Source organism: Vanellus vanellus (assembly GCF_965231255.1).
Source record: "Vanellus vanellus genome assembly, chromosome: 6".
In the NCBI taxonomy this organism is placed as follows: Eukaryota; Metazoa; Chordata; class Aves; order Charadriiformes; family Charadriidae; genus Vanellus; species Vanellus vanellus.
The window spans coordinates 20,027,362-20,050,619 of NC_138911.1; the positions used below are offsets into that span (position 1 = coordinate 20,027,362).

The 23,258-nt window shown below is 40.7% G+C and overlaps 1 long non-coding RNA gene across 2 annotated transcripts in view; it reads right to left on the reverse strand.

Annotated features, from left to right (window-relative positions):
• The window catches only part of LOC309673427, a 73,710-nt gene that overhangs the window by 18,409 nt on the left and 32,043 nt on the right, over positions 1-23,258 (reverse strand). For both annotated transcript variants that reach the window (XR_014269313.1, XR_014269314.1), the window contains one exon: positions 21,944-21,975. This is a non-coding gene — a long non-coding RNA (uncharacterized lncRNA). The remainder of the gene's footprint in view (positions 1-21,943; positions 21,976-23,258) is intronic.

The window sequence follows — 23,258 nt, forward strand, 5'->3', positions numbered from 1 at the left end:
CTCCCAGTCCCCTCTTCTTAACCCTCGTTCAAAATATGAAAGGTGGAGGTGCAGGGAAAATAAGTTAAAGTGAAACTAAAATTAAAGTATTATATGGATGTCATTTCAGTCTCCATTCAAATGTATTCATGTGTTTCACGTTAAAACGGACAACCAAGTGTCTTTCAAGGATCAGACACAGTTATCTTTTTAAAAAATCATGCACTCATTCCATGGTTGCATAACTACATGCAAGTGGACCTCTGCTTCCCTGTGATTTCCCTGCTGCTGCTAACATCTGACAGCATTCCCAAGCTGGACACCAAGAGATGAGAAAACCAATGCAAATTCTCAAAATAACAGGGAGCAAGTGTCGTCTCCAAGACTGGCAATTGAGAGGACTACGGTAGGTGAACTGGCTCTCACCCTGCAAGCAGTCTGGCTTTGTCAGACACTAGCAATTTGGCAATCTCTGTCTGTTACCACAGACCTCCACTAGTTTGGGATTGCTGTTGACCTATTGAGAAATACTTAATGAGCACCACATGTTTCCCAAGTGTTCTGGGATGTAACCTAGCACAACAGAAAAACAAGGGCGCTACACAGACAGCTTAATAAATGGCAATACAAGCATTTTAGCTTTTATGTGTCTTGCAGTAAAACATGCAGTGACCAACACTCTCTGCCAGCTTTGGAGAGCCTCTGCCATGAATATGACTGATAGCATTGCCAACAGTAAATCTATCACCCCACCTGGGATGAAACACTTCCATCTTTTCAGCTGGAGCCCTGATCTGCAGCTGGATTAAGATATACAAAACTCTTGCTGGTGTTGCAGGCCACAAGCAGAATTTCTGAGCATACTATGAACATATTATGCAGTCACATCTAAAGACTTATCATCAATATGAAGACAGGTAGCATAAGAGGAACGCTATCAGAGGGCCCCATTTTCAAAATTTATTTAAAGACTTTAAAAAAGACACTGATTTAAGAGTTTTCAAATCAAGCCTTAAAAAAAATTTATATTCAAAGAGACACCTTAGTTCACAGAGCAAGGTAGCAGCAGAGGTTAGTCTCCTCAGCCCCACAAACCACCATTCTCACTGCTGCAGCTGCAGTTATGCAAAAGATAAGCACAGCCATATGTGTTTACAACATGACCCAATAAACAACAAAAATCATTGCTAGGTTATATTGTGGGAAGTGTCATCCAGATGGCGTGCAGATCTTGAGTTACTACTGCAGATGGCCAAGAATGACCCTGGACGGAGGGACACTGCACTGGCAGGCAGATGAACTAGAATAGCAGCTCTTAATCGGCAAGACCTCTTCAGCAAGGTGCTGATGTAGTAGCGATGAGGGACTAGAGACAGCCTGCAGTATCCCAGAGTTGTATTCCTGACACCAGGATCTGAAGTCAAGGCATCTCTGCAGAATAGTCTGAAGTAGAAGGAAGTGGATTCCACCAAGATGGGGGATGGGGGAAGGGAAAGGGGGAGAAAACGGGGGGGGCACAAAACGCCCTTTTTCACCAGAAAGGTTACAGGAAACATGGGATCCATTAAGTAGAAGGATCTGAACAGCTCTTCTCTATGCAAGAGTGAGCTCCCAGAGAAAGTAATACCTTTACACGTGTACCAGAGCAACCTGCTTATCTATGTCTCAGGAACAGCAATAGCTACAAGCAAACTGACATTACACAGAAATCAGCTGAGACTTTATTCAAATACTACATCACCCTTAAGATACAAATATCCACTCAAAATCAACAGATCTGACTGAACTGGCTCAACGTTCCCATAGGCTCTTTTCTCTCCCTCCACTGACCTACATCTACTGGCCCTTGCAATCAGACAAACATTTTTCCATCATGGTTCCTCACCATACTATAGAACAGTCGCTTGCCTTCAGTTAAGGGTAACAAGGCTCCCAAGACCAAGCTGAGACAGCACAAGTCTAAGCGGCACAGAGTCCTTTCAGTGCCAGGACTTAATCCCAACTTGCACAACAATTTAGGAACAAGTACAGTAGTCCCATCACAGGCCCCTTCCAGGGTATAATGCAAAACACAGCAGAGACAGGGGTCAATGGAAAGTTCCAGTTGACTTAGGCACTTTGATCTTTTCTTCCCCCCCCCAAAAGCTGTCAAAATAAACTGTCACCAACTCTCAAAAAGTCCCAGTGTTGGATACTAGAGATAAGAACCATTACGCAATAATGGAAGTGGAGAAATTAATATACTGCATTATCTCAGAGGAAGACAGACCAAGAACTTCAGAAGTAAAATAGGCTACAGCATGACTAAATTCAGCCTCCAAAGGTCCCTTCTTTAATCATCTAGTGCATACTCTAGACAAGGATGCATTACTTTTTACTGTAACTTCATTTTCTACAAGGAGCACCCACAAGACATGATGGAACAAAATAAGTAGTGTATGGTACAAATTTCAGAGACAATGATTTCCCAGCAATCATTTCATCATTTGCAAGGTTTTATTGCATTGGGTTAATAGTCATTTTTTTTAATTACATAAACAGAGCCCTGCAAAATGAAAAAAGAAAAAATTATCACTGGGAAAAGTAACAAACTAACTGGTTCTCAAAACAAAACTTAATTGGCAGATTAGCTTTCTTAAGGAGACTTATCCACACACTGCTTCCATTTGACACTGAAGTCCTTAACATTTCCACTTAAAAATAAAAATTCACACTGCAGGCAAGTGGATATCCTTTACCCTATTTACTAAATTAGTAAATTTGCTAAAATTTCCTGCATGATCCTAACTGACATCATCCTCATACTCATTTACCAAAGGACAAAAAAAATAATTTGGCTGTAAGAAACACTGGAGACTGCTTCTAACACGAGATGCAGCTTCCCTAAAGCAATGGGCCAGTACCCAGCTATCACACCAAACCTCATTACACTCATTGCCTGGCACGCAGTATTTCTTGCATATTCTGGCAATCTCTTCCAAAGCTTAGTGGAGCTAATGGGCTTCAAAATCAAGTTCTAAAATGGAGTCGGGTCCTAAAATGAGCAGCCCAAATGCAAGTTATTCAAACCAAGCACACTGTGGGAAAGAAATCCATCATTTTTTTGTTCTGCCTGAAACTTAAGAGCTCTTTCCCTCCACCACTGACCTATCATCACAATGGGACTGATTTCAGCTCTGAACCATGGAGGAACATTTCTGAGTAATCTCAGTAAGTATGCTGGATTTCAAGGATAAATTAGTACATTTTTTTTGCACTAGGTCTGCCATCCATCTCCACTGTAAGTTAGTCAGTGAGCTGGCAAGAAACAGAGCAATACAAACACCAAGGTGAATCCCTCCCCCTAAAATACACATTAGTTCACAATCATGTTTCCATTGGCAGGAGAAAGTGAGGTTGTGTGCAATTGTGTGCAAGCTGTATGATGCTATAAATCAGTGTTAGTATATTTTAACATTCAAGTAACCCCTCTTTTATAGAAACTTTGTTTGAAGAGGGGATTTTCTCAAAGAATGAGAGCAGAATCCCCTCTTTGCAACAGAATGGATGCCAACTACAAAATTGACAATACCTCTGTGTCTAAAACAATTATTCCGAGAACATCATACACCTGCACTATTGAGGGTCAGATTTAAAACTGAGACTCATTTGCATTTACACAGTTATAGTCAGCATGCAAGTCTCCCAGCTGCAATAAATATACCCGCAGGAATATGGACAAAAGGCAGAGACTCCAGACCTTGTTCAAGTACTGAATGCTAAACAACAGGCTCTAAGGATTTGCAAATTTATTGAGTAGGTTAAAGGCACACAGACACCTAAACAGATTTTCAAATGCACTTAAGCAAGTTAAAAGCCTTTGAAAATCTTACTAAGCACCTGTTCACATCTTTAGAAACTTAAATATATTTGAAATCCAACCCCAAGAGCATATTAAAGGCAAATTCATTCTGGAGAACTTAACAAGCATATTAGACTTCATATTCTCCAAAAAACGTGTTTATTCACACTTGTCTTGGTTGAGGAAAGCTTTTCAGATATCACTCTTCTAGACTGCCTGGCATGAAAAAAAAAAAAAAAAAAAAAAAGGAAAAATTGTGCATGTGAATGAGTGATTAATCTAAGAACGAGAATAGACAGTCAGTCTAGGGGACAGCACACTTATCAGAGGTTCAGAAGAAATGCAGTCATGCAATGTGACCTGCACAGTTGTTTCCCCACTCTGAGCTGCAGTCTTCACAACATTGTTCAGCCTAGTGAGTTTACACACTTCTTTTTGGATCAGAGAATGTCTCTTACTATATACCTGTACAGGGCTTAGTCCACAGCCATCGTGACCTCTATCAAGGTCTCTAAGCACTGCTATAATTCTGATACATCCAACCTGATTTCTAGATGACAGACCTCAACCTCCCCAGGCCTAGACCCATTTTCTGATGGGAATCTGGTTAACCACATAATGGTTAGAACAGCCTGTGCCTACCACTGCCTACAGTTTTCCCATGTATCTCTGTATAATACACCACTGTTCAAATGAAAGGGTCCTTAAATACCTAAAACATGTTTAAACATGGTTTAATGGCCCTTTCTTTATATACATATATACACATTTGGGGTTTTTTTAATATATATAGACATAGAAGAATGCAAGCAGCAGGCTCTTGGGCATGTAATTGGCATTTTATAAAGGTCACCTTTTCATGCAGAAAGACTGCTGAAGGTTAATTAAATTAAATTCTACATTTATCCAAAGTCTCCAAAGCAAGGACTTTAATAACATCCTTAAATAACAGCCAGCATTTTTAAAAGAACTTTGAGGACATGATGATCATATAAGTCTTGGAGCAAGATGGAGAAAATCAACTGCATTCTACATGTTTTATTTCTCAGTTCTCTTAGAGAAGTTTACCGTGGTTGATTTTGTTTGGATTGAGTGTTTTTTAAAATGAAAAAAAAAAAGTTTGAAGTATTTTACTGCTTCTGAGCTTCTGCGGTTACCAGTCCAAAACTTGGGTGCAACAATAACTGTTCACAACGTAGCCTACACAGGCCTTTGGATGGCAATGACAGCTTTTCAGTCAGGACCTTTGTGCTGATGCATCTTAGCACAAAACCCAGCACAAGAAATCCTGTAGTAATAGAACAGTCAAAATCCTGACAAAGGCCAAAGTAATTTCAACCATTACATTTCTGTACGCTTGTTGCAAGCACACAACAAAATACTGAGTGAAGCATCTGAGAGCCTATCGCACTCTTGAATTCAAGACAATGCATAACACACGCATCCCACCTGCATTGGGATACTCTATCCTGTACATGCTTACTTGGGCCCCAGGGTTTGTCACACACTCTGGACAGGGTGCTCTTATTCCTGAACTCACATGAAGACGAGAAGAATGGTTGGGAAAGCAGCCCTGCAGTAGCACCTGCTTCCACCAGGCGGGTGTAGGAGGATCAGCTCTGGTAGTAGTAAGGGAAAATGGTTACACAGTTCCCAGATGAAAAGGTTAGAAGATATTGCCACTTCCCCCATGTCCCTACAAATCACGTGCTACAAGTTAACACTAGACAGCTGTACTTTTTAGTCAAGCTGTGTTACAAAGCACTAATTCTGACCCATTTACTATCACCAGATCTGCACAATGACACAAGGAGACAGTGCCCTGCACTGACATCAGGACAAGAAGAGAATCTACAAACATGGCTTTTCAACCTTGCAATTTCAACACGTTGTTCACAGAAACAGAACGAAAGGCAGGCAACAGCCCTGTGCAAAGGACAACTAGCACAGCAGAGAATTCATAATTCTTCAGGAAACAATGTCTTAAGGTTCCTTGCTCTGGACAAACCTGACAGATTACCTACAAATAGAAGACAGACCAATAAGCAGGCACCTGCTTCAGGGTATCCTCTCCAACCCTCAATGTCGGGTCAACCTGTAAAAGGAGCAGTGGCCGAGATGGCTAGTGAGCCAGGAACAATATTCTCCTCTTCAGATTTTCTTAGGAAAAGCATACAACAGGGTCTGGTTTCATAACAAACTTCAGAGGAGCCAGGGGGAACAGCCACAGCCTTTTACCACCTTTTCTTACCCTTGTAAGAAATTGTGTTCTCAAATACCCAGCTGTTCCCATCTAATAAACACACACAAAAAGCCCACCAGTGTCTATGCCCTGTACATACGGCTCAGAGCATTTAAATTATTGTTACAGCAGCACTATTAAAAATAGACTACTTCTAAATAACGATTCCCTACCACAGATTTCATTAGCAGCAGACAAACTAGTAGAATCAGATATCTACTGTCCAGTAGATAGATCCAATCAAAGCAATTAAAAACTCTGTTTCTGCAAAGAGAAGCTACATAATCTCTAGGAGGCATACGGCCCTTTGTGCATAGATCCAGCGTAGGCCAGATCCTGTTATGTGAATTATAGGGAGGTTACTGGCAGATTCCCAATGACATCAGTTTACACCAAAATGACAGCAGGGGAAGTCTCTCATTTTCCATGTTGCTGCAAACACTTCCGTCTTCCCACTAGCTGTATGCATTTAATTAGATCCCTCAGCATGGTGAAGGAATTCACTGCAATTCATTGAACTATACATAGCCAAGACACCAACTTCTGCTCCTGTTCTCAACAGGAGACAACAGTCACTTCCAAAATTTGTTCCCTAGGACCTGCCCTTCCACAAATGCTGTAATGCTCTTTTCAGTCTGGTGTAATCTAACAGAAAGTTTTCTGACGTGTGACTGATTCCTTGTAAATGTTGGGGGGTGTATGTGTCAGAAATAATCTGTATATCTCCCAACATATCACATGCACACATATAGGTCTTCACAAATACCTTATGATTTGCAAGGAGTGGAAGATGATTCATCATGCTAGTTGGCCAGATCAGGTGGAGAGAGAAACAGGACATACAGAGGTAATGTCTGTGCAGCTCAAAGTTTTCAGCTATAGGTCAATATGGCTGACCAAACTATATAACTTTATTATCAGGCATTGACTCCTGAAAGTATAAATATTTTCCACAGTTTACAAAAGATGAAAATATAGTCTCTAACTAGAGGCTTGATTAGTTCATTAGATGGGGCTGTATTTCATATAAATTTGTAGAAGTTCATTTTTAGATAATAAAAAAAGAAGAGTACTTGCGGAGAAATAAGAAACCTCTTCTAGTATTTTCTAATACATACATATCAGTAATGAAATACAATACATACATTCATAAGTTTACATTTGTATTATCTCTAACATCTGTGTGCACATTTGTCAGTCTCTTTACTTGCCTGGAAAAGGTAACTTTGGACTTTTCTCTCCTGAAGAAAGGAAATTATCTCAGAGGATTCTCGTCAGAAGCTAAGGATGAGAATCTTTGTTATTACTACTAATTCTCCTTGTGCTTGTCTTCTTGGAAGCTCTCTCCAGAAACAGCATAAACTCTTAAGTTTCAGGCAAACAATGCTTCCACCAAAATAAGGTGGTGAAAAATCATCTGACTGACCCAAAACTATTGATGCATTTAGGTTAAATTTGCCAGGCTTTGTTGGCTTAGAAAAAACAAGCCCTGGGCAATAGAGCCTCCCTCTCTGTCCCTGCTGTGCCTTGTAGTTTGATTCTCAAGTATCTCAAAGACTGAGCTTGAGCTGATGCTTTTCCCACAGCCAGGACAGTCATAACATCTAGGTCAAATCCTTCCCATATCAACACAGAGCAAGGATTTGAGCCCGAGAGTCTCCCACAATCTAGTAGAGTACATTAACAACTAGGCAATTTGGAGCAAGTCTCTCAACTGCTCCCAGAGAAATTGTGCTATTTAGCCTAAAAAGTCCACACTTGGTGTCCAGAGGCAACAGGAAAGAAAGAAGAATATTAGCATGTGGCCAGCCATCAGGATGTTCATTTGCAAGGTAAAAATCCACGTTGCAATCTTTGCCATAGATGACGACTCTAATGCAGAAGCAGATATCATCTATGCAGCTCTAGTCATGCTCCCATTAGAATATAAATTGAATTTGCAGTGCCAAATCTTCACATACAAGAAAAAAATATTGAAGCATACTCACTTGAGCCAATAGGGGAATATACACACTCAACACAAAATTTGTAGTTATCTGCTTGGCTAAACCAAGAGCGTCCCTGTCTTCTCTGGAGCTCTGGCTGTTTACACCACTTAAGCAGCTGACCCCTCATTTTCTTCTTAGGTCAAAAAAAATCTCTTAAATATGTCAGCTGAAATAAAGCCACACTAGTCTTAGAAGAGAAAACAATATAATCTCTGATGTTTACTATTTCTCTACATGACCTAAGATGTTTATAAGATACACTTCCATATTTGTACTCCTTATTGGGAATTCCGATATTACTCCCCTAAAAGCCCTGCTTCCCTAGTAGCAAATGCTTCCCAATGAGTTGCAAGAAGACATTTTGATTTTAGAGGGGCTGCCAACCATTAGCATTTGGCATAAGATCAATTTGCTTGTTTGTTAACTAAAACACACACAGAGGAAAAAGAGAACAAACTGAACCAAGATGCATGTTAAAATCATGTCACTTAACATGCTAGTGGGTGTTCAGATACTACACTGACATGGAAGACATACCAAACAATAATGCAATTACTTTAAATGTAAAATTATAGGGGAAATCCCAGAAACATGAACTTCAGAGCTACCATTTCATCCAATGTCTTCATTTTCTTCAAATACATCTGCCCTTAATATAAAAAGCAACCTTTTCTATTTTATCACATACTCAAGACATCAGTAAAACTTAATAGCTATCACAGTACTCCAATTAAGCTCCTAATCAGTAGGAGACATTTAGTTCTCCCTTTAAACACACACATTTAATCACTCTTCTTTCTATATACCAATGAAATCAATTCTTGTGGTGTTTTATAGACGGGGGTTTTGAGTGGGATTTTTTTTTTTTAATGCAGTTATAAGTGTTACACCAATACTGGAAAAGGAAATATCTTTGTGAAGTGCAGAAAAGCTATGAAATAATATGCATTTATAGCCTCCTTCCCCTCTCACTCACAGAACAATTGCAGCTTGAGTTCTCAATGAAGGCTCAGCAGCCAGAACAAATCAAATGTACACTCAGGTTTGCTGGCCTTTGCACCCACAGGAAAATATATAGAGTCTTGACAACAGCACTCAGTTATGTGGAGAGTCATCCCTCAAACGACCAGCACACAACTACTTATATATATGCTGGGTATTGGCCTTTAGCATGTACACATCCTCAACATGTATACAAAATCTCTGTGCCCTCAGATGCCCTCTACTCGTCCCAGTCAGGGTCTTCTACTCAAAGAAAAAAACAAAACAAAAACCAACAAAAAAAACCACACACAAGGAACTAGCATTCTCCCCTCCCCCTTTCTCCGTTCTTCAGTTCTACAATCTTTTTACCTTCTTTTCCTTTGGAGGTGAGGAGGTAGGGTATATACAGACTCTACACAAAAATGTATGACACTCAAGCAAGCCTCAAAATGACAAGCAAACATAAGTGCTGCACCCTCTGGAGTGTGCAAAAAGTTTAGAGCTGCCTCGTTCATCTCACTCTCATGAGGTGTGCGTGAAGTTTATTTCACAAGCAGGCCTTGGTAGACCACTGCCTCACTCCTCTCCTCCAGTTTGACCTCTAGTCTGAGTTACTGCACCTGTAAACTGGGAACAACAAATGGTAAGAAAGAGTTACTAGGCACATAGCACCATGTTGAAATCCTGCATGACAAAACTGAAAAGCTCAGGTGTGAGGTTTTGAAATTCCCACCTCAGCAAGTTTACTCTCAACAGAAAAGGAGCTCTCTTCACATTGTCATTTCACTCAAACACAAATCTGTGTGTACAAGTTATCAGACTGCCTGAAGAGATTCAACAGCTCCATATGAGCACAACAGCCAGTACATTTCTGGGCAGCTACGTAACACTTCAGGCTAAATCAAACTGAGATACAGAGTAACTACAGCCTCTGCAGAAAGGCCTATAGTCTCAGAGAAACCTGCTGGCTGCATTGTCCATTAATGGCGTTGCACGTGCCACCTGATGACAACAGGGAGAAAAGACCAGGGGGACTCACTGGGTGTTACAGCAACAAATAAGAGAGTCAAGGACAAAGTACTAGTTCTGTCCTGAGTTTTAAAGCTGTTAGTTTAAATAGATGCTCATTATCACTAAATTGAATGATGTATCTGAGAGGGCACCCAGCAGCTTTTTAGCAAAGGTAATAGATGAATTTTACAATAGCTATTATATAGATCCTACTCCCATTTAGGATTAACAGGGTACATGAACTCTGTTCCTTTCATTTGTACAGTTCCACTGCTAATGGTAAACACAGCAGATAAACAATACTTCATGATCCTTCTCTCTCACAAAAAACAACTGTCTTCCTTCCACATGCTTGACAGAAAAGAATAAGCTCCAAGAAGAGATACTCCATTTTGCTGTTTACTTTAGGTTTACTACATTTTAGACATAAAGATTGAATCTGTCTTTACAAAGACCTTAGAAATAGCTGCATTCCTTCAAAGACAGATGCATGGATAACTTTCTCTTCTCCCCATTTCTATGAATGGCATCTTGTGGTGATATAATACATTTATTCTTAACTTTAATGGACAGCCATACCAACTTGTTCCAGCTGAAAATACATTACCTAACAATGCATAGTGAAGAAGCCTAAAAAAATGACATCTGCAAGAACAAGGCATAGAAAAAGTCTGCTTCTGTACAGAACAAGCTTCCGGGAGTTGAAGAGGTAAGAGTGATGCACTGTTCACATACTTTTCTGTCAAGGGAAACTGATGGCATTTGGTTGACCTAGAGTACCAGTCAATCAAAAGTCAGTAGAGAAAAAGCAGAGGGAGAGGGGGGAAATGAAGCTTGAGCTGCAGCAGTCATTTGCAGAGAGAATTATGGCTGAGAAGAAGGTCTGATCTTTTGGGGATGCCTACCACAAGCTGGCTGGGGGCAGTGCTGTGGGCCATCCTCTGTTCCATGTCACAGAAATCTTTGCTTCTTAAAGAAAAAGGCAGCAGCTCATAGGCAAAGCATCAACATGTGTACAAGAAAAACAGAACTGGCCCATAGGCCACATCTGGCACAATTGCTGACACAGTTGAACCTCTGAATTGCATCACTAGTTCACACCTATGTTTGTTACACCCTTCCTATCTCTATCTGATTCCCTGGTCTTCACATTACAATATTCATTTTTTAAAATATATGTACTAATACCTACCAAATTACAACTCATCTCAGAATTCGAGATATTAACCTCTTCCCTCTGAAAGCTTGTTGCTAAAGCTCTGCTGCATTGTCTGGATTTGTGTGCTTCATCATGAACTGTTATCACATGCACCATGACCACATATTCAAGGTTGAAACGTGCAGAAAGATGAGACAACAGGACCACAAGAATTAAAGAAGCAGCTGTTAAGTATCTGGTCAGCTTGCTTCCCCTTGCACTCCCTCACCATGATAGTTTGCTGCTTTTGAACAACTGATGAAGACCTGCAAACCCCCTACTCCACAGACAGCTGAACACCATGGCAGCAAGTCAGATACCAGAGCCTGAAATCCACTGAAATCTAATGACTGATCACCAACTCCAGTAAGCCTTTGATCAAGCCCAACCTCCAATTCTCATTAAACTCATTTTTATATAAAAATCAATAGCCCTTTTGCCTGCTGGGAGGGAAAAAATGGAAGCACTTCTACCACCAGCCTTACATCTTATGCAGGCTAAAAGAATAGAGCGCTCCACAATGAGATTAATCAAAGTGAAGGGGTTATAATAGGCTTAAAATGAGAGCACGTTAATAACTGCTCCCTTGTGGTAAACAGAGCTGGTAATCAACCACAGGTTCAGCAGAACTCCTCATCCATAGCTGAAGCAGAATTAGCTCTGTAGCAACATGAATGTGCAAGTGATTGGCCTGGACAGTCACAGGCCACAGTGGAGAGGCTCTGTAGAGATTCAATTCATCCATGAAAAACGCAGGAGAAGAGAAAGGCACTGTTCTCTTAGAAAAGAGATCATATTCGTTGGTCATTTCAGTGCAAAGCTGAGGTTTCTCTGTCCTCCATCAAGACACCACACTGCCAGCACCTAGCACAGCAAGGATGATATGACAGTCCCTGAAAGCAATCCTTTTTACCAGTATCACTCCAGGCCTAGCACAGAACCCCAGGCTCCAGCTGGAATGAGCCATGCTTCTTCAGAGCAATTCACTTGTGAAGACCAATTGAGAGGTGTCCAGTTTTCTTCTTCTGTTCCTGTGACAAAAACATATCCTGACAGTTCTTTGCTGCCTTTGTCTTGGGTCAGGAAATTTGCCTGGAGAAACTCACTCTCCTACTGATCTTTCTTTTGTCAGCTTAGCAGCCTACGATGCTGTGATGCTCTGAAATTTCACAGAAAAAGCAAAACAAATGAAATCTCATCTCTATTCAAAGTTACAATTTGTCAGTGAAATGTTTTCAGAACTTTCAAGCTAAAACACTGAAGTGAGAGAGAAGAAAAAAAAGCAAGACTGGCTGTATGCAGCTTTTCACTAAGTGTTCTGGTTATGTAGAAACATGCAATACCTTCCCCTTCTCCATCCTCCTACGGGCAGTCAGTATATGAACTCAAAATCCTGACTGTACTTACCTTCAGAAGCCCCTTGGAGACAGCTATCTTCATTTCACAGACAGGTAAGTGGTCTGACAGACAAGCTGGCTTAATCAAAGTCAAACAGTGAGTCTGCAGCTCACCACTGAAGTGCATGAGACTAAGTTTTGCTTTTGTTTATCTATCAGTTTTAGCATTTTTTAATTCATTTGAGGAAAAAAAAAAGTTGGATGAGAAGAAAGGAAAACCACACTGTTACAGAAGAAGAAAGAGCCCACACACGAGAGGCTAAAAAACCCTTCTGAACTGGAGCCTTTACAGCAGGGCCCCTCATGCACTGTTTAACCAGCTCCAGGACACAAGACTGGAAGTGAAAATATACCCACATTGACAAAAAATGGTAGAACAGCTGGATAACTACTAACTCCCGTAGCTGAGCTGCCAAATGAGTGACAAGCTACCAGAAGGAATGCCAGCTGGACCCTGAAAAGTCTGTAAAACTTGGACAACAATTGAATTACTTAGTGAATTCAGGGGAGGAAAACACACTCTAAAACCCAGAGTTGACTCCCAGCTCCGCAACTTTTGATTCTATGTAACATAAGCTCCTATTTCAAAAAGGCCTATTTCCATTTAAGATGCGGTCACTCTGTTTTATACGAAAATTTTGTTGTACCATGCTGACAAAATCCACCTGTCTTCTTCATTACCACACTAAGCAGTTAACTGTCCAAGCAAACAGACCGAGCTTCTTCCAAGCACTTTGTGAAGTCTTTGCACATAGACTCTGTCTGTCCAAAAGGAGAAGCAGGTTCTGAAGCTGGGTCTCCTTCACACAGTTACCATCACACTCAACTAAATACATGTAAGCTACCAGCATGAGAACCCCACAAATTGAGCACCAGCCTCCAAAGTAAAATGTCCCTGGTTCCAAATGATGCTTGATCTCAAGATACACCATCTGTAACAAAGTCAGTTATTGCTCTAAGGACTATGCTTGGGATTCAAATCACACGCACAAACACCTGCACAAAACTTGAGCCATTTAACTGCCAGATGCAGTCTCAGAGGGACACGTTGACTACCTGTACAGCCAAAGGAAAGAAACAGCAACTCCAATATAGCCCATCTTGAGGAAAGCCCTATTTGAGGTGGGATGTATCTCCCTCTCCAAGTTCCCTTTCTCTTTCTTCTCCCCTTCCATATGCAGGAGGAAGCCCTAAATGAATGGTTAGATGTTTAATTCTTAGACAGCTTTAGTTACACAGAATTAACATAAGTTGAAGGTTTTACTCTTGACCAGTAAAGAATTGCTCCACAGCTGGAGCACTCCCTCTAGCAGCCAAGCATCTCCTTTGCAGGAAAAGCAACTTGTTGATTTGGAAAAAAAAAAAACAAACAAACAAAAAAACCACAACAAACCAACAACAATAAGAATCCCCAGAACAAACAAACAACAACCGTGGAAAATAGGCAAAAAACAGTTTTAAGCTCTAAACAGAAAGAGATTTTGCTCTTAATAACCAGACTACTTCTCCCCTCCTCCCCCAATGCTGTTTTCAGACTTCAATTCAGAATATTAAAATAAAGGTCTGGGCCAATTATAAATATGATGTAAAGCATGGAGTTTCCTTGATCTTCAGATATTTTACTTATTATGTGAAATGCCTTATTTGCCTGATTCACATAATGAAGGTTTTCAAAACACCACTTTGTTCTTAAGTGGTAAAAAAAGCAATCACTATGAACAACATCCTCAAGCGTTGTTTCACCTACTGACTAAGATTAGATACCAATTTAGATGACAGGAAGATGTAACACTTCAGTTTCTGCGTACTATGATATTTTTACTTGGTTGCAAAGATTACCTACGTAATTCTCTTTTCATTTTTTAAACCATAAAACTATCTTCTGTCATATTTATGTGATGCTTTGAACAAAGCTTTTCAAAACTAAGCTACTGGAGCTTGTTCACACTGCACTTTGTCTCGTTGCTTCTGTCATTTTTATGTTGCCCTTCCAGCACAGCAGAGAACATCATACGGTGTCCCAATTCAAATGCATGACTGTGACCCTTGAAGAAGGATTTCCATAAAACAGGGTCAGACAAACCAGAAAGCAGGTAAGAATTATACTGCTGTCTTGTTTCTGCACACAAGACAGGAAAATAAAGGCAGAAAATTTTATCCAAGAAAAAATATCTCCAGGTAATTGTCAGTTTGAAGACATTATCATATTTTATGACAGTACTGGCTTCAGGCGTCTTAAAGAAGTAAAAGTCTCTTTGAGCAAGATATAGGGAGAAGCCTGTCTTTGACAAGAAATCAGCACAGGAACGTGTCCAAAGTGCTAACATACACTGCCCGTGCAGACATAGCATTTTTAAAGATCAAGTTTCTTAAATTAAAACAGTGTTTCTAAAGCTGAATCTTTCACAGCTAGGAATATAAAGTCTCTATCAGGAAGCCTTTTTAGAAATGAATTAAAAAAATCAAAAGCCTAGATTGAACCTAGTAGCTTTGTTATAGTAAAAAAAAAAAAAAAAGATGGAAAAGCCATAGCCTTTTAACATCTCTATTGCTGCCCAAAATCTAGATACCTGCAGTTGACTTCAGAGTAAACATGAATTTTACATAAAAGTAATGACCAAGAACCCGCTATATAAAGCATGTACTCTCTGACACCAGCACACCTTGCAATATCAACATACTTTCTTCAGTTGGCCGCACTTTCCACTGCAAGTCCCAAACCCTTGCTATAGCCTACTCTGTAGGGATTGTGCAGACAGCAGTCCCCCACACACACCCAGGTACACAGTTGATATATAAGAAAACCATTTCTCTCCCTTGCCTACAAGGCCTCATGAATTGCCTATACAGCATTGCCAGCATCTTCAGAAGGATGCTGTAACAGCATCCAGATGCTCTCCAGATAGCCTTAGAGAATCAATGTTCATGCCCCAAGGAAAGTCAGTGACAAGTAGGTTCCTAAATCCCAAAGAAAGTTTTGGAAAAATCCTGTCCATAAAAATCAATCAAGAACTTGTATTGTATTAGTTCACAGACTTATGCTTTCTTTGATTAGCAAACAGCACAGGGATGGGAGGAGCTTGCCAACTATGCTGAGGTGACTTTTCCTGGCAGAGATGGCTTGCCTCCATCTTAAAAAGAGCTACCTCCCAACTTTCTTGCATTTGCTAGAGCCACAAGGTGCTCTAGCTATATTTACAGAGTAGTTGGGGGCTGTGAAACAAAAATGCTTTTGGCTTAGGTGCTTAAACATAGGTGTGCTCTAGAGAAATACTGTAGTGAACATCAAACAATCTGCTGGCACAGACACTTTCTCTTCTGTGCTACATCGCTTCTGACACTGCCTGTATCACTGTCGTATCCAAGTGCCTCCCAGCACTGCACTAAGTGCTGCAGCTAATATCTGATGTTCAGTTTATTCTCTGTCTTCCCTGAGGGAGAAATATATGCACCACAGTACGAATTGTTTTGAGAGCATATAGGTTTTAAACAGGTACAAACAGTTTCTTTTTGAAGCTAAAAGCATATGCCCTGAATGAAAGGTGCTCAGACACATCACGCACAATAAAAGTTCAATTCACAGACTTGCACCAATATCCTCCTCTCCCTTCCCTTAAAACAGTCTCTTCTGCAAAGAATGGCTTTATCCTTTTAGAACAATGTTCTACTGAATAGAAAGCCAAATCATCAACCACTGTCCTACATCCATGGAAGTTTTTATGGCACACACTAGTGCTGAAGTACACCATGACTGTACAACCAAATCATTCACTGATGCTTGTAAAGTATTTTGGAATCCCCGAATAAGAGAAAGTACACATTTCTTACCTGGTACAGGATACCAGCCTTTGTTTCCTCTCTGTTTTGCAGACTCTCATTTTCATGTCACCTGCACCTCTTAGCTCTTTGAACTAAAACAAGTCTTTTCCAGTTCCTTGGCAATACTGTACTTACCACTCTCATTTGGCTTCCTTCAGCTGGGCACATCTTTATCCTTACAGGAATGTTCTGTTCCTGAAACAGGCCTGCCTAGAATATTTGAAAAAATCTGAATGAAATTGCCTGAATAGTAATGTTATTATGAAAATGCCATATCTCTAGGAAATGATACAGTTCAGTTTTCTTAATAGATTGTGCATTTGATGGACAGAAAACACTTCCTCCTTAGAAATGAGTAAAACAGATTAAACAATTCCAATAACACTGGAACAAAGAATTAGATTTTTCAATGCAGAACTTTAGCACAAGACAGGAATGGTTTCCAGAGGTGTTTGAGGGTTTTGTTACTATTTTTTGACAAGTCATCAAAATCTACAGGCCTTAATATTAAAATATTCTTGTTAACAGACCAGAATGTTTTCTGTATTGAGAAAAAGACAAAAAACAAGAGCAATTAAAAAAAGATTCCTACAGAGACAGCATAAGAAAAAAAATAATCAGTTCTGCTCAAAACCAGCTTTCCTATAATTCCCCACCAGACCTACAAACAGCAATCCATAAAACAATCCCTAACTATCCACCTGTTGATGTAGCTTTCTTCTCCAGGAAGAATTAGAGTCCACACTACCAGCACAAAAGAAAAGAAAAGGGAAAAAAAAAAAAAGTTACAAGAAAAGAGACAACAGCATCCCTGTAGTCTTAATACTATTTCAGATTTTCAACAATAAAAAAAGTCTTCTAAGAGCCAGAAAGTCACATTTGAGTCCCATATGTAGGTCAGAGACAAACTGTTCTTTCTAAAATAAATTAGCAATTAAAATTTACAGATTTGATTTAGCTTCACACAAAAAAGTTTCCAAAGAAGCACATCTGCCATCTCCACTGTGCTGGTGGACTGAGATGCTGTGAGTGCTTGAAGCACTGTCAGCACAGGAACCTAGGGGTCCTGGAGGTCTAGAGCTCAGCCCCCAAGCTGTTAAGTCCAAAGTCACTGAAAAAGTTCTGGCGACAAACAGATGCTTTAAACTGTGGGAGTGCAGCATGAATAACCACCTGATTTTCATGGATTAAAAAAAAAAAAGAAAAAAAAACAACATAGAACAAGTGCAAGGTGCACAGCACATTTCTCTCACCACAGTGGCCTTCTCTAAAATGAACACCTCTAAGTCTCAGCTGAGGACTTTTCTCAAGTATTGCAGCAGAAAAAAGTATCAGCCAACACAAGCAGGGCAATGGAAAGGATGGAAAAATAAATATGTAAGGAAAAAATATTCTTCTTGGATTTTGATGAGTGTACTATATGAATATCAAGGTAACTTAAAAACACTACAACCAAACAGAACATCAATTCCCAGGGGAAACTTGTATGCCAAGTTAAAATTCTTCTACCTGTACCCACTTCAGGCTGTCCGACTTGTTTTGCCATGCTGTCCTTTCGATCAGAGAGCCTGTTTGATTTCAGAAATGCTCAACAAAAAGTTATATCCCCATGTAAGTAATAGAAATGCTTTTCTTGCAAGAAATATTAAAAATCCCAAGCCTCTGCAAAATGGTACAACAGAATTTACACAAATCTTTTAGTTCTGATGGCATGACAATCCACTTTGAATTGGCTCCCCTGGTAACCACAACATTAAGGTCTCCAGAGAGCCATCTTGCACACACACAAGATTGGAAGGGATGTGTCCGTAGCTTTGCAGTTGAAGAGACAGAACACAAACTTGATTCAATGTAGGGAGTCTTTCCACAATGCTACCCTCCTTTCAGCTAACAGGATTCAGGAAGACAACATTTCTTTCCCTTAGGAACAGGATTTAGCTCTCATGTCATCTCCAAGACAAGAGCACACACTTCTCTTTAGGAACTGACCCTTGCTACCCTCTTCCCTCAACACCCCAACGCAGTCTAACTGTAACACATGTACTTACATCATTTCACTAGGAGCTTTTTGTTCCTCAGCAAGACCCTGCTTTGTAATTTCTCTAGTTGGGTTGGTGGAAGCCCAAGGAAGACAAGAAATAAAGCTCTGCATATTTTTCAGTCAGTTGGAGAGCTAGCTGCTCTAGGAAACACTGCAGTGTAGTGAGCCCAGGGAAAGTCCCCTCCTCTCCTTCCTTTGCCATACAGATGACTCCACTCCTGAAAGCAAAGGCATCACTCATATAGCACCAAATTCCCTTTTCCAAGGGCATGCCTCATCTCACAGTTTCAGCTCCCTCACTAATGATTTTTCTTAATTGGCCAGTCGAAGCTGCTGCAAGATGACACAACATCATGCTCCTGCAGCACACTCTGATTCAGGAGCAAGGGAATGAAATACATCTCTCCTGCTTCATCAGCTTGAGAAGATGGAGCAGTAATGACTAGACTGCAAGCAATGAGGCAGCACTACTGTTCCACCACATCACCGTGCTGTTCACTGCCACACACAAAAAAAGTCCACGTCTTTCTCATTTCTACCTGCTAGCAACTGCATTTCATGCAGGACTTGGTCTAATCAGTACTCAGAGATCCCCAAGAAAGGGAGCTGATTTAAAAACAAAACAAAACTCCATATTTTGGTTGTCAGTAATTTTCTGACCTCTGTGGGGTACACACTATGACAGGGATCACAGATTTTTAATGCAAAAAGATCTCTTTGTGTAAGGAATATTTATCATCCCTTTCAGGCAACACCCCTTAAAAATTCAGATAAACAGCCCTAGAAGAGACACTTTCACAACATTCCACTGACTGACACAACTCCATTAGTGTCTCTCCTTTCCAGCCCACTGCAATTTATTAGTGTCATACATTACAAACTCAGACTCTGGCAAGACAGAGAGAGGCAGGAAAGTAGTTTGAGTGAGACCTACAGCAATGAGAAGGAAGTGTTTTTCAGGGGAAATACCAGAAAGCGATGGTTCACTCTTTGCCCCAAAAGAGTTTATGTCTCTCAGCAAATCAAATCCTTTTGTTCATCTTCCAAACATTATTTTGGTTGAGCTTCCAACTTCTAGAAAAGAGGCAGGATATAGCAAATGAATTATAGTATCATTAAAATGACAGTAGCCTAGAAGTTTATACAGCTTTTATTTAAGGCTTCTGCTACATGTCTGAGAGACAGGACGCCATCCAGGGGGACCTCATAAGGTTCAACAAGGGCAAGTGCAGGGTCCTGCCTCTGGGTCAGGGCAACGCCTGGTATCAATACAGGCTGGGGGTTGAGGGGATTGAGAGCAGCCTTGCTGAGGAGCACTTGGGGATACTGGTGGATGAAAAGCTGGACACGAGCCGGCAATGAGCACCCCCAGCCCAGGCAGCCAGCCGTATCCTGGGCTGCATCAAAAGAAATGTGGCCAGCAGGTTGAGGGAGATGATGCTGCCCCTCTACTTTGCTCTGGTGAGACCCCACCTAGAATACTCCATCCAGCTCTGGACCACTCAGTACAGGAAAGACATGAACCTGTTGGAGTAAATCCAGAGGAGTGCCGCAAAAATGATCAGAGGGCTGGAGCACCTCTGCTGTGAGAACAGTCAGGGTTGTTCAGCCTGGAGAAGAGAAGGCTTCAGGAACACCTTATTGCGGCCTTTCAGTACTTGAAGGGGGCCTACAGGAAAGATGGGGACAAAGTTTTTAACAGGGCCTGTTGTGATAGGACAAGGGGTAATGGTTTTAAACTAAAAGAGGGTAGATTCAGACTAGATGTATAGAAGAAACTTTTTACAATGAGGGTGGTGAAACACTGGAGAGGTTGTCCGGAGAGGTGGTAGATGCCCCATTCCTGGAAACATTGAAGGTCAGGCTGGATGGGGCTCTGAGCAACCTGCTCTAGTTGAAGATGTCCCTGCTCTTTGCAGTGGAGGTTGGACTAGATGACCTTTTAATATGCCTTCCAATCCAAAGTATTCTATGATTCTATGCTGAAAATAAGGGGGGGTTTGTCTATCATTTTCTACAGTTGTTCTACTTAACATTTATAGAACTTCAATTACTTGTAGATAAAAACAATGCACACTATCCAATGAAAATTACTATGAACACTACGCTTCCTTTGGGAAACTATCTTCAAGTAGATGAGCCAAAGATACTTACGCAAGCAACAGGTATTTTTGATTCAGTTTCTCAGAAGTGAAAAACCAAAGAAAATTTAAAATTCCTGCCCATTTGGCAGAGCACAGGCCTCTTTCTGCCTCCCTCTCTCTCTGAGCCACGACATGGTAATTCACAAAGTGAATTCAAGCCCTCATCATATCTGCTATTTTACATCTGGTTCCTGTTATTTTAACCTCAGAAGCAAATTGAAAAAAAAAATCCAATTTCTGCTGATACTTATACTTTCCTAAAGTTCCCTTCCTTTGTTCTTTCAGCCAGGTTATTTAGTGGGTATTACCCTAATCCAACAAAGAATTTAAGATTACAAATATTTCCAGGGAAGGCAAAGGCTTTAATGGATCAAAATGCTTTACTTATTAGAATTCATCGGCTCCTGCTTCACATCCTAACTATTACACTGAAATACCCTCACAGTTTCATTATTACGCCTGTTGTATTAGTGATAAGTCATGCATAGATTATGTACACTCAACTTGGGTGTTCAGTTCTACCTGCCTAGGGGCAACTTTTCATACATCAAGTATCAGATTCTTCTTCCTTTAAACTTTTACCACAGCTTTTAACAATTGACACTGGGCCAGTTGCCCCTGAAGAACTAGCGGTCAGAGTGCACATGCAACATCCTGTCTGCCTCGGGGAATGACCGGAAAACTAGCAGTATAACACTTGTATAAAAAATAGCCAGTCTGCTGCTGCTCTCTGTCCTCACTACAGTCATGATGGCCCAAAGCAGACTTACCATCAGATAAGACAGGACCAGGGTCTCCTCAGTTACACCGCCACAGTCCTACTCACATCGCTGGGATTTTCTCATTTAAATCAGAATACCGTGCAACTTTGTATGACCACAGACTAATTCAATGCAGTTAGAGAGCAAGATCTGAAAGCATGTTAATGAGTTTGTAAAGGCATGTTAGTCACCAAAATAAACACTGCTCAAGGAAATTCCTACGGCTTCATTTGTCATGTCATGCATTGCCTGACAGAAGACCACATGAATTAGGAACAAATGGCATTAGCATTACAACATTCAAGAGAAATGCACGACAGAACAGAAAGGTTGTTCCCGCATCACTGCTTGTTTTCTGTGTTTGACACCAGCTGTCAGTGCTCCCACAGAACCTGCTCTATTCTGCACTCGCTCCATCCCATACCAGCTACCCAGCAGGCAGGCCAGGTAACATCACCTCTGAAACAGAGAAAGGGGGCAGGGGGGAAATAGTACATACTCCCTTGGCACTTTCTTTCTCAAAGTTATATTGCAATACCTCCACAGTAGCTTCCACTCCTTGCTCTCCTCCTTTAAAAAGAAAAAAAAGCAAGCATTACATTTGCCTGTGGGTGTCAAGGAAATAAACAACCTCAAAGGTCAAGAGAAGCAAGACGCACCCTCACTTGGAGCTCCCTGTAGTTAATCCTATAGGAAAGGGACCATAGCTAGTGCTAGACAGCTGCTGCTACTACTACTGGAGCCTGGATCCCTTTTGCCAGCTCCTCATGAGAGACACATCCCACTCAGACATGGCTGTGGCAGGTTCCAGGTACCAATGCAAGCCAGCACTGCTATCCATAGCAAAGACCCTTCCTGCCTTTACTGCACCTCACTCCTGCTCCAGAACCTCTCCCTCGCATGGCTGTTTGTGTGTTAGTGTTTTGTTAAAATAAGCATCTTCCCCAGAACAAAACTCCACACAAAAGGGCCTTGGTAAAGAAACAGTCAGTCATTAGCACAGGACAGTCTGATAGGGGTGGGAGGGACAAATCTCCCCCCATGAAGAATTTTCTAAAGCTGAAGTGCAAGTCTTCAAGTCAGCAGCCACACACAGATATCCCCAAATCTAACAAACATCTTCCTCTTCTCATAGTTCTCAGGTTCCTCTACATTTTCCTGTTACAAAATTGTACAAAGGATCTTGTTTTCTCACAAGAAGAGGAGCCCAGAAACTGAAGGAACATACTAGTGCAAAAAAATTTCAATGGGTTTCTTTGGACAACTGATGTAGAATTCATGTATTGGTGATGGAGTGACAAGGTACCAAAATATATCAGTGCTCTTCAGAAAGCAGGAAGACAGTACTTACCCTCTTTATTCCAGCTTATTCATTTAATCCTAGGCAAACAGGAACATTAGACATTTTTCAAGCATTTCAGAAAGTAATAATAATAAAATATCTAGGTAACAAAGCTGGTTTACATTAAATGAAAAAAAAAAAAAAAAAAAAAAAAACAGCCTGGATTTCCTAGCAAAAAGATTAAAGTGTGCAAGCAAGGGGGTGGGGGGGATGGCAAGAAATGGGATGTCACATACTACAAAGAAGAAAAACTATTGCATATTTAATGGAGTACAAGATTTTTTTATTTGTAAACCCATCAGATTCTTAAAGCCTAACCATCTTCCTTCCCTCCTTTCCTAACCATTTCCCTCTGTGATGGAAGGGGCGGTCCACACCACAACACCCCATTGACCTCTATAAAGGCTGCATTTCCTTTTCCAGTGGGACTGTATTCCAATTCTACAAATACCTCATGCAGTTCAACAAGGCCAAGTGCAAGGTCCTACATCTGGGTCAGGGCAATCCCAAG